We start from the raw sequence: 14,796 nt of genomic DNA on the forward strand, positions 1-14,796 counted from the left end.
AGAGCACTCCCAGGGACTGGAGCCGTCATGAGGGGTGACACCATGGATACCTACAACATGCGGCATTATATAGCGCTCTCAGGGACTGGAGCCGTCATGAGGGGTGACACCATGGATACCTACAACATGCGGCATTATATAGCGCTCTCAGGGACTGGAGCCGTCATGAGGGGTGACACCGCGGATACCTAGAACACGTGGCATTATACAGCGCTCTCAGGGACTGGAGCTGTCTAGAGGGGTGACACCATGGATACCTAAAACACGTGGCATTATGGGGTGCTCTCAGGGAATGGAGCCGTCTAGAGGGGTGACACCATGGATACCTAGAACACGTGGCATTATGGAGCACTCCCAGGGACTGGAGCTGTCTAGAGGGGTGACACCGTGGATACCTAGAACACGTGGCATTATGGAGCGCTCCCAGGGACTGGAGCCGTCATGAGGGGTGACACCATGGATACCTAAAACACGTGGCATTATAGAGCACTCCCAGGGACTGGAGCTGTCTAGAGGGGTGACACCGTGGATACCTAGAACACGTGGCATTATGGAGCGCTCCCAGGGACTGGAGCTGTCTAGAGGGGTGACACCGTGGATACCTAGAACACGTGGCATTATGGAGCGCTCCCAGGGACGGGGGCTTTGCTGTCAGATCCTACAGCGTTCCTACACAAAATGGCACACCTTGAAGAAGGTGCACAGGGTACTTTGAAACACCCCATTACCCATTAGCTTGTGCTCAAGCCCAAGAAATAAGAAGTGTGGAGAGTTTCTGAGCAGGTTCCCTGCACTAGGTGCATTCTCTTGCATCTTCCGCAGGGTTGGGAGCGATCCTCCTTTGGGTTCTACTCAGCACCTTAGAAGGAGACAGGGGGTTCTCAACAGGCCATCGTCCCAGTTACAAAGCAGAGAGCACTTCCGTCACCTCCCACTTGTTTGGTCTGACAGGTGATAAGGGTGTTATCTTCATCAAGAGAAAATGTTTTGGTTACCCATGGAAATTTGCTGAGATGCCATCTTTGCTGTATTTTTTTATTTTTTAAAATGAAACAATATAATCTTACACGTCGATTCCAGGTTGATTGTTGAGAGCTATCTTTGACACAGCTATCCCTGCTCCCAGCACATTAGTGTGTTCCTACGTTCTGATTAGTTCTTTGTAACATAACCCACTCTCATGTGGCGTGTGTTTGGTGTCTTTCCTGGGTGCCTTTGTTTCTGTGTTGTTATATCCGCCCCGGGATAGTAGGGGTTGTTTCCTGGGAGCACATGCCCCGGGCGCGATGTCTTTGGTAGCTCATAGCAGGGTGTGTACGGATTGGTTACTTAGTTGCAAAAAGAAGAACCTCAAGCCATCTCACCAATGAGAGGGCAGGACGTCACCCAAATAATTCCTTCCTTCATTTGGCATGCGGTAGTGCCATGGTGGTAAAGCACCTGACCGATGCCAGCATCTCTTGGACCATATAATAGCTGTGCAATGATAAGGGAGAAGGGTAGTGTGGGGTCTATCGCTGTATTCAGAGTAACATGCACTGCATCCAAGGGGAGTGTAACATGCACTGCATCTCAGTACAGTGTAACATACACTGCATCCCAGTGGAGTGTAACATACACTGCATCCCAGTGGAGTGTAACATACACTGCACCCCAGTGGAGTGTAACATACACTGCATCCCACTATAGTGTAACATACACTGCATCTCAGTACAGTGTAACATACACTGCATCCCAGTGGAGTGTAACATACACTGCACCCCAGTGGAGTGTAACATACACTGCCTCCCACTATAGTGTAACATACACTGCATCTCAGTACAGTGTAACATACACTGCATCCCAGTGAAGTGCAACATACACTGCATCCCAGTGGAGTGTAACATACACTGCACCCCAGTGGAGTGTAACATACACTGCATCCCACTATAGTGTAACATACACTGCATCTCAGTACAGTGTAACATACACTGCATCCCAGTGAAGTGCAACATACACTGCATCCCAGTGGAGTGTAACATACACTGCATCCCAGTAGAGCGTAACAAACACTACATCCCAGTACAGTGGAGAAGTGTGGCTCAATGATTAGAGCGGCAGACCCTGATGCAGAGGTCTAGCCTGGGACCAGGGTTCAATTCCCCGCCTCGGCGGGTCTTGGGCTCAAAAGTTCCACGGACCTGATAATTCTCGCCTCGGTGCCATTCCAATCATGGAGTCCCACTCTGCAACTCTGGGCAATAGCTTGCTTAATCTCCACGACGGCCCCCACAACGCTAAGGATGCCTGGCCTCCACCTTGGGGGGGCCCAGGAGTGGACGTCTCACAGGGAAAGCCAGGATGGGTTCCACAGCGGTATTCGTACAAGCGCCTTGAGATCCTTGCGGGGGAGTAGTGCGCTATACAAGTATCAATTAACAATTGACATTACATTTTACAGTGTAACATACACTGCATCCCAGTAGAGCGTAACATACACTGCATCCCAGTAGAGCGTAACATACACTGCATCCCAGTATAGTGAAACACACACTGCATCCCAGCACAGGGTAACATACACTGCATCCCACTATAGTATAACATTCACTGTATCCCACTATAGTGTAACATACATGCATCCCAGCACAGTGTAACATACACTGCATCCCAGTACAGTGTAACATACACTGCATCAAAATATAGTGTCTCATACACCACATCCCAGTACAGTGCAACATACACCGCATCCCACTATAGTGTAACATACACTGCATCCCAGTACACTATAACATACTCTGCATCCCAGTATAGCGTAACATACACAGCTTCTCAGTACAGTGTAACATACAATGCATCCCAGTATAGTGTAAAATACACTGCATCCCAGTACCATGTAACATACACTGCATCCCAGTAGAGGGTAACATAATATTGCATCCCAGCATAGCGTAACATACACTGCATCCCAGTGTAGTGTAAAATACACTGCATCCCAGTATAGTGTAGCATACACTGCATCCCAGTACACTGTATCAAACACTGCATCCGAGTACAGTGTAATGTACACTGCATTCTAGTACAGTGTAACATGCACTGCATCCCAGTACAGTGTAACATACAATGCATCCCAGTAGAGTTTAACATATACTATATCCCAGTATAGCGTAGCATGCACTGCATCCCAGTGCAGTGTAACATGCACTGCATCCCAGAAGAGCGTAACATGCACTGTATCCCAGTACAGTGTAACATACACTGCATCCCAGTACAGCGTAACATACACTGCATCCCAGTACAGCGTAACATACACTGCATCCCAGTACAGTGTAACATACACTGCATCCCAGTACAGTGTAACATACACTGCATCCCAATGTAGTGTAACATACACTGCATCCCAGTACAGGGTAAAATACACTGCTTCCCAGTACAGTGTAAAATACACAGCATCCCAGTAGAGTGTAAAATACACTGCATTCCAGTACTGTGTAACATACACTGCATCCCAGTAGAGTGTAACATACACTGCATCCCAGTGCAGTATAACATACACTGCATCCCGGTGCAGTGTAACATACACTGCATCCCAGTACAGTGTAACATGCACTGCATCCCAGTGCACTGTAACATACACTGCATCCCAGTAGTGTAAAATACACTGCATCCCAGTAGTGTAAAATACACTGTATCCCAGTATAGCGTAACATACACTGCATCCCAGTGTAGTGTAAGATACACTGCATCCCAGTACAGTATGACATACACTACATCCCAGTACAGTGTAATATACACTGCATCCCAGTACAGTGTGACATACACTGCATCCCAGTACAGTGTGAAATACACTACATCCCAGTACAGTGTACATACGCTGCATCCCAGTAGAGTGTAACATACACTGCATCCCAGTGCAGTATAACATACACTGCATCCCGGTGCAGTGTACATACGCTGCATCCCAGTATAGCGTAACATACACTGCCTCCCACTATAGTGTAACATACACTGCATCTCAGTACAGTGTAACATACACTGCATCCCAGTGAAGTGCAACATACACTGCATCCCAGTGGAGTGTAACATACACTGCACCCCAGTGGAGTGTAACATACACTGCATCCCACTATAGTGTAACATACACTGCATCTCAGTACAGTGTAACATACACTGCATCCCAGTGAAGTGCAACATACACTGCATCCCAGTGGAGTGTAACATACACTGCATCCCAGTAGAGCGTAACAAACACTACATCCCAGTACAGTGGAGAAGTGTGGCTCAATGATTAGAGCGGCAGACCCTGATGCAGAGGTCTAGCCTGGGACCAGGGTTCAATTCCCCGCCTCGGCGGGTCTTGGGCTCAAAAGTTCCACGGACCTGATAATTCTCGCCTCGGTGCCATTCCAATCATGGAGTCCCACTCTGCAACTCTGGGCAATAGCTTGCTTAATCTCCACGACGGCCCCCACAACGCTAAGGATGCCTGGCCTCCACCTTGGGGGGGCCCAGGAGTGGACGTCTCACAGGGAAAGCCAGGATGGGTTCCACAGCGGTATTCGTACAAGCGCCTTGAGATCCTTGCGGGGGAGTAGTGCGCTATACAAGTATCAATTAACAATTGACATTACATTTTACAGTGTAACATACACTGCATCCCAGTAGAGCGTAACATACACTGCATCCCAGTAGAGCGTAACATACACTGCATCCCAGTATAGTGAAACACACACTGCATCCCAGCACAGGGTAACATACACTGCATCCCACTATAGTATAACATTCACTGTATCCCACTATAGTGTAACATACATGCATCCCAGCACAGTGTAACATACACTGCATCCCAGTACAGTGTAACATACACTGCATCAAAATATAGTGTCTCATACACCACATCCCAGTACAGTGCAACATACACCGCATCCCACTATAGTGTAACATACACTGCATCCCAGTACACTATAACATACTCTGCATCCCAGTATAGCGTAACATACACAGCTTCTCAGTACAGTGTAACATACAATGCATCCCAGTATAGTGTAAAATACACTGCATCCCAGTACCATGTAACATACACTGCATCCCAGTAGAGGGTAACATAATATTGCATCCCAGCATAGCGTAACATACACTGCATCCCAGTGTAGTGTAAAATACACTGCATCCCAGTATAGTGTAGCATACACTGCATCCCAGTACACTGTATCAAACACTGCATCCGAGTACAGTGTAATGTACACTGCATTCTAGTACAGTGTAACATGCACTGCATCCCAGTACAGTGTAACATACAATGCATCCCAGTAGAGTTTAACATATACTATATCCCAGTATAGCGTAGCATGCACTGCATCCCAGTGCAGTGTAACATGCACTGCATCCCAGAAGAGCGTAACATGCACTGTATCCCAGTACAGTGTAACATACACTGCATCCCAGTACAGCGTAACATACACTGCATCCCAGTACAGCGTAACATACACTGCATCCCAGTACAGTGTAACATACACTGCATCCCAGTACAGTGTAACATACACTGCATCCCAATGTAGTGTAACATACACTGCATCCCAGTACAGGGTAAAATACACTGCTTCCCAGTACAGTGTAAAATACACAGCATCCCAGTAGAGTGTAAAATACACTGCATTCCAGTACTGTGTAACATACACTGCATCCCAGTAGAGTGTAACATACACTGCATCCCAGTGCAGTATAACATACACTGCATCCCGGTGCAGTGTAACATACACTGCATCCCAGTACAGTGTAACATGCACTGCATCCCAGTGCACTGTAACATACACTGCATCCCAGTAGTGTAAAATACACTGCATCCCAGTAGTGTAAAATACACTGCATCCCAGTATAGCGTAACATACACTGCATCCCAGTGTAGTGTAAGATACACTGCATCCCAGTACAGTATGACATACACTACATCCCAGTACAGTGTAATATACACTGCATCCCAGTACAGTGTGACATACACTGCATCCCAGTACAGTGTGAAATACACTACATCCCAGTACAGTGTACATACGCTGCATCCCAGTAGAGTGTAACATACACTGCATCCCAGTGCAGTATAACATACACTGCATCCCGGTGCAGTGTAACATACACTGCATCCCAGTACAGTGTAACATGCACTGCATCCCAGTGCACTGTAACATACACTGCATCCCAGTAGTGTAAAATACACTGCATCCCAGTAGTGTAAAATACACTGCATCCCAGTATAGCGTAACATACACTGCATCCCAGTGTAGTGTAAGATACACTGCATCCCAGTACAGTGTAACATATACTGCATCCCAGTGGAGTGTAATATACACTGCATGTAGGAGAGTAGGATCTGCTTCACATGGGTACCCCCACTTTTTGCTGGTGTTTCTCTGTTTTTCGACCTTAGTCTGGCTGTGGCACTGATAATCAGGGCCACAACCTAGCTGCTTGTTCTCTAAAATGGTTTGCATGTACATTAGGTACATATCTAATTGGATTCTGGAGTGCCTTATAAGCCCCTAGTTAATTTTATACTATGTACCTAGGGCATAGGTACCTCAGAGGCCTACCATGGGCTGAAGCATGTATTATGCCACCCCTGGGAAGCACTCCAAAATGGCACCACAGGTCTGCCAGTGCATCCTGGGTAAGGGTGTGCTTGCACCCCTTACTGTGGTATAGGCTACCTATATCACTATCATAAAACCTATAAGTCACTCATATGGCAGGCCTTAACAATCCTGAATGGTCCCTAGGGAGGTAGGGATAGGAAGTAACAAATGAATACAGACCCAATCAGTGCTGTATTGGTTAACTTATCCAGCCGGACAGAGGTTCAATATTTAATTTATCAGCAAGTTTTCTGGATATAAACAAACACAAATACTGAAAAGTGGGACACAAGCCTGCATCCTACTACACAAACATACAAACGTAAAATAGGGAGAACATTTAAGCGAGGCTCAGGCAACGCTTACGGTTTGTGTTGACAAGTAGTATGAATTTTAGGAAACAAATCGCAAGTAACGTCTCTACACAGTTAATAATGACATCACATTTAGTGCATGAGGTGTTTTAAGGTGTCGACGACGTTTCGATCCAAGTGAGCAATGCGTGGATCATCTTCAGGACATTATATTAGCATGACTGTAAATAAGTGCCTAAGATAATTGGGGGAGTCCGAAGGGCCTGCCACGATACTGTGGGTGTGACAACTCCGGATGCGGGAACGTCTGGGCTTGGTAGGGGCTCCGGCTGTCGCAGATATGCGGTACTGGCAGGTCGAGGATAAAGGGGCACTTCAGGGAGCACTTCAGGAGGGGCTGCGTGTAATACGACTTCGCGATGGCAGCGATGGCCTCAAGTAAAGAAATTGGAAGGATTCACGGGAGTAGAGCCACCAACGTGTGATCGGATGGTGTAATGGCCAATAGGCAATGAATGCGCCGTGCTGCTCAGGGGGTCAGCATCCGGATGCTGACCCCCTGAGCAGCACGGCGCATTCATCGACTATTGCTCATTACGATCCTCGACCTGCCAGTACTGCATATCTGCGACGGCCGGAGCCCCTTCCAAGCCCGGACGTTCCCGCATCCGGTGTTGTCACACCCACAGTCTCGGGGCAGGCCTTTCGGACTCCCCCAATTATCTTAGGCACTTATATACAGGCATGCTAATATAATGTCCTGAAGATGAGGCCCGTGGCTATCGTGGGAGACGTGGAACCGTGACCCCTGGACACCGTGAACCTTTGCAGCAACACTATCTTCCAGGTCGTCGTCTAAGTTGTGCTTTGGGTTCCGAGTAGTCCCAGCCTTGAGCACTTCCTTCACCGAAGATTGCTGGCCTCCACTCCACGAGTGATCCGTGGGCCAGTTTCAAGTGCGACCTTCGCGATCGCTAGCCCGTTGACTAGTAGGTCCCCACGAAGGCAACTCCTCTTTTAAGTGGGCTTTCCTGGTTGCTCCAGACGTGCCCTGACTTACCCTCGCTGGGTGAGTCCCTCAGACCTTGCTGGTCTGCACCGCAGTCCTTTCTCTGCTTTCCAGTGACTTGCCGCTGCCAAGGCTTGTTGGGTCCAATCTGGTCGCCGACACGGCAGCACTCGACAGACTTCATGGGACAGCTCGAATCCAGCACAAAATTGAGCTGGAAGGAAGTATGGGAGTTACCTCTCAAGCCCCCAAAGCAAGACATAGTGGACTATGTACTTGGTCTCCGCTCCAGGATGGCTGTATACATGAAAAAGGCAAACAAAAACCTTGAGGCTAGCCAGGAACTGGAAAAAGCCTGGCATGACCAAAAGGCTGTACTACCAGCCAGGAAAGAAAGTGTGGGTGTTGGAGCCTGTGGCCCCAGCAGCCATCCAGGACAAATGGAGTGGCCCCCATACAATTGTGGAACAGAAAGGGCAGGTTACCTACTTGGTAGACCTTGGAACCCCTAGGAGTCCCCACAGGGTACTTCATGTCAACAGACTAAAACCATATGTTGACAGGGCAGACATGGGCTTGCTCATGGCTACTGATGAAGGACAGAAGGAAGAGAGTGACCCACTCCCTGACCTGCTTTCTCAGAACCCTGATGATGGGTCAGTTGATGGTGTAGTCTTGGCAGGCAGCCTCACTGTATCAAAAAATCAATGGGAGAGTGGATCACTGGTCCTGGGAGAACCAGGGTATTGCATGGTTAGCACTTTGTACTGTTTAAGAAACCCTCATTCACGTTTGGTAAAGGATCGAGATTAGCGGTATATCTTGATTCTCCGCTAGATTTTTCATTAACGTGATCGCATAATCATTGGGTTAATCCAATGCTTCCTCCGCCCGGAGGCTTTTACCACTGGTGGTCACAGTAGTGATCGTGAATAAAAAAGGTGAGGTGATTGTGGTGAAAAGGTGTTGTTTAAAAATCTCGTAAAGCCAGTAGATTTCTTTATTGGTACTGGATTCGGGATAGGTTTAAAAAACAAAATTCCTGTAATTGTGCACACATCAGACTTATTATGGTCTAGTGCACTTTTAAAATTAGTGTCCAAAAAAGGTCGACATGTTTCAGCCCTCGTCAGCCCCGAGGGGTCAAGTGGGCTTTCTTCAGGACCTGGTGTAGAATAGAGTGGCCTTAAGTTCAGGCACCCTTGTGGAAGTGCGGGAAAATATTGTTTCCTTTTTGGTCGCACATTCAATCTGGTCTCCTTGGTTTCAGGCCACAACGGGTACTCTAGGGGGGTCGCTTCACGCTCTCTTCGGCGTCGGTCTGGGACCTGACCTGTGCTGACTCTGCCTCCTAGGACCCGGGGAATTTGGTCTTCACCGGGTCCTAGGAGGCAGAGTCAGCACAGGTCCCAGACCGACGCCGAAGAGAGCGTGAAGCGACCCCCCTAGAGTACCCGTTGTGGCCTGAAACCAAGGAGACCAGATTGAATGTGCGACCAAAAAGGAAACAATATTTTCCCGCACTTCCACAAGGGTGCCTGAACTTAAGGCCACTCTATTCTGCACCAGGTCCTGAAGAAAGCCCACTTGACCCCTCGGGGCTGACGAGGGCTGAAACATGTCGACCTTTTTTGGACACTAATTTTAAAAGTGCACTAGACCATAATAAGTCTGATGTGTGCACAATTACAGGAATTTTTTTTTTTTAAACCTATCCCGAATCCAGTACCAATAAAGAAATCTACTGGCTTTACGAGATTTTTAAACAACACCTTTTCACCACAATCACCTCACCTTTTTTATTCACGATCACTACTGTAACCACCAGTGGTAAAAGCCTCCGGGTGGAGGAAGCATTGGATTAACCCAATGATTATGCGATCACGTTAATGACAAATCTAGCGGAGAATCAAGATATACCGCTAATCTCGATCCTTTACCAAACATGAATGAGGGTTTCTTAAACAGTACAAAGTACTAACCATGCAATACCCTGGTTCTCCCAGGACCAGTGATCCACTCTCCCATTGATTTTTTGATATATTGAGATAAGGAAGCTGAGTGGACCTAAGCCCTTCTTTCTCCCTCCTATCTGATTTTTGAGGCAGCCTCACTGCCCAGCAGCAAACTGACTACAGAAACCTTCTCAGCCAGTTCAGACATATGTTTTCTCTGACTCCAAGTCCACCTGGTGCACTCATGAAGTGGATACTGGGGACAGTCTACCTGTGAAGAATAAGATCTACAGGCAACCTGACCATGTCAGGGACTGTATAATGACAGAAGTCCAAAAGATGTTGGATTTGGGTGTGATTGAACCCTCAGTTAGCCCTTGGGCTAGTCCAGTAGTCCTGGTACCTAAACCTCACACCAGTGGTGGAAAAAGAGAGATCAGGTTTTGTGTAGACTACAGGGGTCTCAATGCAGTCACTAGGACTGATGCCCATCCCATCCCCAGGGCAGATGAGCTAATAGATACTTTGGCCTTAGCCAAGTTTCTAAGCACATTTGACCTGACAGCTGGCTACTGGCAGATCAGACTAGCTGATGATGCAAAGCCAAAGACAGCATTTTCTATCCCTAGTGGGCACTATCAATTTGTGGTAATGCCCTTTGGTTTGAAGAATGCACCTGCCACTTTCCAAAGGTTGATGAATCAAGTCCTTACAGGCCTGGAAGACTTTAGTGCAGCATATCTAGATGATATTACTGTCTTTAGCTCCACCTGGGAGGATTACCTGGTCCACCTGAGGAATGTTTTGGAGGCCCTCCCTCTCTTTGTGTATGGTACACTCCTGCCATGTCCCCTACTGACGTGCAGTACACTTCACTTTGGTTTCAGCTGTCCCCTTGGTTTATGTGTGTGTGCCTCCCCATGACTACATTTGTGACACTGTGCTTTGTGGTGCAGTTCTTTGTCCAGGGTCAATGTGTCACTCAGGGCATTTCCCCAATGAGTCATGTGTGATGTTTTGGTGCTGTTTGTAAGTCATGGTTGCTCCTATGCAGTTCAACTGTGTGTGCTGCCCAGTCCTCTGGTCAAGTTGTTTCCACATTTGTGTCCCAGACTTGTGCATCTAGTGGATGTTGTGTTCGGTGTATGTGTGTTGTTTATGTTTTTGCTTCACTTCCTGGGTGTGTTGTTGTCTTTGTGCTGTGCTGTATAGTGTTGTGTGGGTTGCTGTTCTGTTACTGATGTCTGTGTGTCTGGTATGGTTGGTGTGCACACACAGCTTGTTGTGCATGCAGTGCTATGTGTATGTTGCCTTGTGATTGTCTGGTGTGCATCCCCTGATGTCCTGCTGTGTTTGCTATGTGATTGTTCTGCCTGTGCATCTGTTGTTTGTTTGCTGTGGCTGTGTTGTTCTGTGATGGTGCACTTCTTGTGTGTGTTGTGGTATGTTGTCTGTGCATTGTTCCTGAGTGATGAGGTTGTGCACTCCTGTTGTGTCTGTGCTCCCATTGCCTTTCCCCAGTTTAGCTCCACAGGGCATGTCTGTTGTTGTTGTTGTTGTTGTTGTGGCTCTGTGTGTGTTTCTGTTGGGTTATGTGTTTGTTGTACTTTTTTCACATTTGTGGTGGCATCCCTGTGTGTGTGTGTGTGTGCTTGTGTGTGTGTGATGTTTGTGGCTGACCCCAGGGTGTGTGGTTGTTTGTGTGTGTATTGACTGTCAAGTATTGCCAGCCTTCAGTGTGTTTGGCTCTGGTGTTGTATGCTGCTGCTGTGATGGGGTATGTGTGTACTTTCTTACTGGTGTTTGTCAGTCCTGAGGTGTGTAGATGGGCCCTGTGTGTAGTGATGCTGGTGTACTCCTGTGAAGCAGTTGTATGGATGTGTGGCTGTTCACAGTTTGACTTCAGGGCCTTCCTGTCATCCTTGTGCCTATACGTGGTTTGCCTTGCTGTCTCCCTGTGTTGTTGCACTGAGCTGTCTGTGGTTTGAGTTCACTGACTGTGCCAGCCATGTGTGCTTTAATGGTGTGAGGGTGTTGTGCTCTGTTCCCTGTGTTGATGTGATGTACACATGCTTGTTGTGTGTCTCCATGGCCTTCCATTTATGTGCAGCCCAATTTGGTTTCCATATTTGTTGTGCTCCATTGCCGTTGGCATGTGGTGTGTGTATGTGTGTCAGTCTGTGGTATGTATGTGTGACTGTGCAGGCTGTGTGTCCATTTGGATGTTAATTCCTTGTATGTGTTCATTTGTTGATTGTCCTCATTTCTATTTCCCTGAGTGTGGTGTTGTGGTGGTGTGTGTGTTTCCCTGGCCCTGTGCTACTGTGCTGTGTTGTGTGTTCCTGTGCAGCCACTCCTGCAGTGTGTGTCTCCATGATTGTTTGTTGTGTGGTGCAGGGTGTGTATTGACCTTGCTTGTTGTTGTGCATGGGGTGCACAGGAGGGGCACATGGCATGTGTCTTCATGGGGTGTGCTAGTGTGTGGTGGGAGGGTGTGTGTCCCTGTGGTCTTTGTGCCCTGCCCATGCCTGGCACTGGCCCTGCCTTCTGCATTGTGCGCATGTATTTGCTTGTGTTCGCCACTGCAGTGATGTGACCGGGACATTGCTGCATGGTGGCGGTAGCTGTGTGTCCAGGGTGCAGCGGGGTGACTTTGTGGCAGGTGGGTGATGTGTGGGTGCCCTTGTGGATGTGTCCCTGTCCCCCCTAGGGTGTCTGATGTGGATTTGGACCCTGTGTCAGCCTGTGTGTTGTGTGTTGTGTTGTTGCGTACCTGCGGCGGCGTCCGCGGTCGTCCATATGTTCCTGGTGATGTAGCAGGTACAGCGCCGGAAAGACGTGTAGACCTGGGTCCATGGCAGTCGTAACCGGGACTCTGGTTTCGCACTCCGCTGTCGAGCTTCCGCCGTCTCTGGTTGGGCGGTGTCTCCGCTGCGGTGCGTCTGCTTGTGAGTCATCCTAATTTGTGGAGCGGGACAGACGTCATTCCGCACGTGGAGCGGGACAGACGTCATTCCGCACGGCGATGAGTTTTCATTGGCTCCCACAGCCGCGGTGGCAGGCGCACTTTGATGGCGGTGCGCGCAGCACCGCGGCGGTCGGGAAATGGCCTATGTTTGGCCATACTAATATGGCAGGCGTGAGGACCGCTGCTCCCGGGCCGAAAAAGGCATTTTTCTGCAACGCCAGGGCCGCGATGGTGCCACCGCCTGACATCCTAATGGGCCCCTAAGTGTCGAGTCCTCAACAAACGCCCAATAAATGCCCAATTTGCCCTCAAATAAGTCAAAGTAACAGAAGTAGCAAACCATTACAAAGTCCTAACAGAATCACCTTATTACCAAACACAAAAATACAAACTATGTCTCTTAATGAACTAGTTTGAAGATACTAATAGGACCAACTGCACCGCTCCATTCACAGATGCCAACGCAAGTATCATATACCATGGTGAAACGTATATGACGGAACCAACGCTTAACAAGCCAAAACAAACAACAAGGTGGAAGGGTGGCACAACTCCTTCCAAGAGACACTAGGCTCAAACCACCCTACACTCTACTGATTCCTAGAAATATTACAAGAAGGACAACTCAGAATAGAACTATAACCGAACTAAAACCTAAAGTATCAAAACAAACCAATTAAATGTATGAAGTACTGTAATGCAAAGTACAAACAAGGTCTAACATATGTAGGATCCGCAGCAAGAACAGTACTATAACAATCCAAATATTCTAATACAAAAATACAACTGTACATAATAAAAATATACCAAATTAATTTAATAATAAATAAAATATTAATGGTTGTTAATAGTTATTCTTTTAATATTTGTTACTAAGCAGTCACAAAACAGTTTTTTCGTTGAGAACAAAATCTAGTGAGTCTGAAAAGTCAAAATTACTAAAAATAATTATTAATGGCTAAATTAATATACAGGGAGCCATACAAATAACACCTCTTAGAAACACAACTAAAATCAATTAGCAAGAAATTAATAGAATGCATAACACACAACTAGTCAATAAAATTAGAGAACCAACTTTAGTAGAAATAAACATTTCCCAACCATTAAAAATAAAACATAACCTTACAGTTAAGTTGCTTATTTTCATGCTCTTGAAGAAACCACCAAATACATGCACCAACATATACGTCCACGAAAATAGATGAAATAAATCACCCAAAACGCAAAAATTAAAAAAATATGTATATATATATATATATATTCTTTTTTTATTGCAGGTCTTGGAAACAATCCAAAATGCGAAAAAATCTGTATAAAAGCACTCCAGGGAAACCAACATTTTTTTTTTTAAATAATATTGATTAACATATAACAAATCCTATTTTTTTTATTGTAAAAAGAAGCATCCAAAAACTGGGAAAATCATGAAGTATGACAAAAACAATGTACAAAAACAACAAATAATTACCCACCACACAACACAAATAGAACCTTAAACAGAAAGGTAGTGGTAAAAAGTGGCCACTAAATAAACATTTAAAAAGACTACCTAGCCATATAACACAAAGGAAAATGAATAATAGACTTTAATAATAACTTATGTGCGCTGGAAAAAAGTTATAAAAAGGTTTACAAATGTTATAGAAATTGAGATAAATGTTCCAAAGTCAGGAAATGAAAATATCTTATAAAGGACTGACACTGTTACAGTACCTCGCACAAGTTAAAAAAATGGCATGTGTTTGTAAAAGTGTTAAAATAAAATGTTTTAAATCTTGGTTTATTCATAAAAGTATTGTAAAACCGTGTTTTTGAAATGCTACCGTATGTAAAACTGCAAAACCTATATGTAAAATGTTTTGTTAAAACAGTAAAAAAATATGAATCAAAGTAAAACAAAATGTAAAATGCTTATTTCTAAAAATGCATTTAAAGCAATTGTTAT

The 14,796-nt window shown here is 46.2% G+C and overlaps 1 protein-coding gene across 5 annotated transcripts in view; it reads right to left on the reverse strand.

The window, feature by feature from the left end:
* Positions 1–14,796, reverse strand: part of CACNA1F (calcium voltage-gated channel subunit alpha1 F) — a 562,890-nt gene that overhangs the window by 456,811 nt on the left and 91,283 nt on the right. The window lies entirely within an intron of this gene.

The sequence above is a fragment of the Triturus cristatus genome, chromosome 10, assembly GCF_964204655.1.
Source record: "Triturus cristatus chromosome 10, aTriCri1.1, whole genome shotgun sequence".
NCBI lineage: Eukaryota > Metazoa > Chordata > Amphibia > Caudata > Salamandridae > Triturus > Triturus cristatus.